This window comes from Drosophila virilis, chromosome X, assembly GCF_030788295.1.
Source record: "Drosophila virilis strain 15010-1051.87 chromosome X, Dvir_AGI_RSII-ME, whole genome shotgun sequence".
In the NCBI taxonomy this organism is placed as follows: domain Eukaryota; kingdom Metazoa; phylum Arthropoda; class Insecta; order Diptera; family Drosophilidae; genus Drosophila; species Drosophila virilis.
Window position 1 is genome coordinate 27,507,500 of NC_091543.1, and position 3,797 is coordinate 27,511,296.

At 41.7% G+C, this 3,797-nt stretch overlaps 1 long non-coding RNA gene across 1 annotated transcript; it reads left to right on the plus strand.

Annotated features, from left to right (window-relative positions):
• Positions 1-1,915: 1,915 nt before the first annotated feature.
• LOC138911778 (uncharacterized) lies at positions 1,916-3,544 on the plus strand. Its single transcript, XR_011417418.1, has 3 exons — positions 1,916-2,384; positions 2,475-2,781; positions 2,848-3,544. It is a non-coding gene; the product is annotated as an uncharacterized lncRNA (long non-coding RNA).
• The last annotated feature ends 253 nt before the right edge of the window (positions 3,545-3,797 follow it).

Below are 3,797 nucleotides of genomic sequence, written 5' to 3' on the forward strand. Positions count from 1 at the left end.
AAGGGGGGGGGGGGGGGTGTGGGGGGCATGTACGCACAACATGCACGCATCCCATGCCAAGCCCTTGCCTTCAATATTGTCAGGATAGCGGGGCCTGACCTAACCCAACCAACACCCTGACTGCAGGCGATATTGGGCTAAGAGATTTAGATTTCATGTTAAATGCTTTTTGCTTTCCTGTTCATAAAAAATCTTAAAATATTATCTACGTTTTTGTTATGGAAATGGGTGAGAGCCCTTCGTGACTTATGTCTTGTTTTAGGCAAATCCCTAAGCCATCTTAAAGCAGTTTTGCTTTCACGATTGAAACGCATAAAAAAAAGTTAATCTCTCTCGTCGGGAGAAAGCACAAAAATGCCAGTCGCAGCACCTTTCAGCATAGAAAGGGAGAAACAAGTAGAAAGAACGAAAGATTCCCCAAATAAAAAGTGTAGAAATTGGGTCAAGTTGGTGTCTAATGAATGCGTTACAAGGGGCAGCCGCCTTCGTGCTCAGCCCAAATATTGTCTGCCGTCTGAGACAGCTGAAAGTTGAACTATTTTGGGACTCAGGCTTTTAGTTTCGCAAATGCGTGCGGAGCAGTGCGAGTGTGAGCGAGTGTGTGTGTGTGTGTTTCTGTGTGTACGTGTGTGAGTGGGTCTTCAATAAAAGTCCATAAAACGGACAAGGCCAGACGAGTAGTTCGCAGCGTATGACGGCGAAGCAGACTCCTGGCAAAAGTCCTGGCACGCACGCAGTTGGGCAAGGGCAAGCCAGACATGGCTGACCGACCAGCGCCAGGCAAAGGCAAAGGCTCAAGCAGCGGCCCAGGCAGAGCTCCAGGAACTCGTCGTTGGACGATGTAAGGCGTATGTACGTTGCATTCTGATTAGGCAAACAAAGTTAATTGGATGCGACAGGGTGGCGGGTTGAAGGCCAGCCAACCAGCTCAACGAAGGCCAACAACAGCAACAGCAACAACAACACCAAAAACAACAACAACAACAACAACAACACCAACAACACCTGCAACTATTAAAGGAAGCAACTTTCGACAAGCTTATAAACATGGGGACAGCGCTGCTTGCTGATAGAGCACATTCCCATCTATGTCTGTGTTCCGTGGCATTCGCTTTAATAATGTGATCTTAGCTTTTGCTAAATGTAAGTTGAAAATTAGCCAATGAGCTGTGTTCAAACCTAGATGATATGTGTATTATTGTTGAGCTCAAAGTGTTGATTAATTTTTAGAAACTTTTAAATATCGCGGAATTAAAGAATACGTATAATCTATAGAGAGAGAGAGAGAGAGAGAGAAAGAGGAGAGAGAGAGGAAGAAAGATAAAAATACAGAGCCAACAAGTGAATTAGAGTGAGACAACCTGTGATGGCACCACTTAAAACATGAAAATCTGTGAGAAATTCTTTATTTCATGAGAATCGCATAGTAAGGCGACATGTTAAATTTCTTCTTTTTTTTTTTGTAGTGCTCTGATTAACTGCCATTTGTATAAAAAACATGCACACATGCATCAACACATACTTATATCCATATATTTTTATATATTGAAATGTATTTATATATATGTACAACATAACATAAACATATTTTTACACAAACATTCCCACACATATAAATACTTACAACAAAAATATACACTTGCCCGCATACGCACATACATATATGCATGAACGCATGTCGGTCCTCGTACATATAAACATACATGTAAACATTAGTTTGTACCCAATTACATAATGTTTTTTAGAATTCCAACACAACTTGTTGATTCTATGAATTCATGAGACGCGCTTAGTCGGGCAACATATCAAAATACGTATATTTTTAATACAAATATCTATATGTTTGCCTCTTGTATGTTCATAAGACATACATACATACAGACAGGGAATATACTAAAAATTTAACTCGGCACTGTCCGGGTTAGAATTTGTACATTTTAGATTTGAGAATTTTTAACTTTGTACCCAGAAAAAATGTTAAATCTGAATTCCCGGCATAGTTGATTTCCGCAAAAGCTGTGTCTCACATGGACTAAATACTAGATTGAAGTCTGTCAGAAGATGCAGATCTTGGTAAATTTGAAGAATAAGAAGCTAAGGGAAGGATAAACAAAGAAACTTTATACTTTATACATGAGGAAACTTCTGTAAAAAAGGAAGCTTTTTAGCTTTCACCATTGAAGCTGTGCATGGTCACCAATCAGTGAGTCAGTAAGTCAGTCGGTTTGGTAATCAGACTGGACAAAAAGTTGAATCTGCATAGGTTTACAAGGCATTCATTGTGAATATCCTGCGTTTGGGTCTTAAATTGAGGCACTATTCCGGCAACGCAGTCAAGAGATAGCCGGGCTAAAGTGCTTTCAATCGATAAATTCTCATATCAGGTATCTCTAATACTTTCCTTCCTTCTGCTTTGCATCTTAAAAAACTATTCAATTGACATTCAACGAACAAAATGCTTATCCACTTCAAAGCAACAATAGGAAGCAAGACACGCAGTGCCAGTCTCTGTGCAGACATCTCTTGTGGGCAAACAAATTGCTGTCAACGACGAAGCCCATAAAAGTAACGCAAATAAACAATTTAACTTGAATATAAGACACGAAAACAGCTGTCCATCAGACTGGCTGAGGTGTGTGTGTGTGTGTGTGCGTGGGTGTGGATGTGGATGTGGATATGGAGTGTGACTGTGTCTCGCTTAGAGGCTTAATCGATTCCCAACGTGGACAATTAGTTTGCAGGCAAATTGCCCGCATCGCTGAATGGGAATCGGGAAATGGGGTAACGAAGGCCACTCAAATTAAGTGACACGCCGACCAAATACATAATGAATTATTCCTTCAGCAGTTAACCACAGAGGACAGCAGCGCCAACGCGAGCCACAGCCATAACAATGGCAAGAGCGACAGAAATTGGGTCAACTGGCAGCTGGAACCGGGAGAATCTGGGAATGGAACTGGGAATGGGGCTGCGACTGGGACTGGGACTGGGCTTGGGTCTGAGTCTGGGAAAAATAAACTGGGACTCCTTTGGTAGCCGTTAAGTAAATCAAAAACATTTGCCAACTGCCAGCGGCATGTGGCTGCCTGATGCTTCTGGGCGAGAGGGCCACGGCGACAATTATGCCCGCTATTTATCGCCCAGACAGCCAAGTGGCAAATAAAAAAAAAAAGGAGGCAAGGGACAAGCGTCTGACAGTAAAATAAAAATATTAATAATGACCCGGCCCGCCCCTTGCAACACATAAAAAATGAAGATCATTGACAGGCGGATATCTTTTTGTCTGACTTCCGCAGGCCTGCCATTTCCCCCTCTGACCAGATGTGGCAACAAGGCGTATGAGTGATATGCGCTGTAATACGCAGCAAAGACAGCAGAGCATCAACAACAACATTCGTGAAAGGGCAGTTCGGGCGAGAGCCATAAAAGGTCTGGTTTGTAAATAATGATGTTTCTTAAGATATGGAAAACTGGCTCTGACAAATATTGATAGATATGATTTGTCGCCATTGACCATTCCAATTTAAAATATCTTTAAATCTAAAAGTACATTTAATCTGTCACATTGTGTGCGTATTTTTGCTCTGCAGTTCCCTATTCGTTAAAATCACGACGCACTTCGTGTTGTTAACAGAAGGATGCTAAGAAGAGTCTGCCCCGTTTGATAATCAGCCAGTATCCAGCTAATCCACACGCATGACTCCCAACTAAGAAACCATAGAGCAGTGCTTAAACAATCTATGCTTTAAGTTAATCTCTAGCTGTTGATCAAAAGCAGATATGCAACTGTGTCCTTC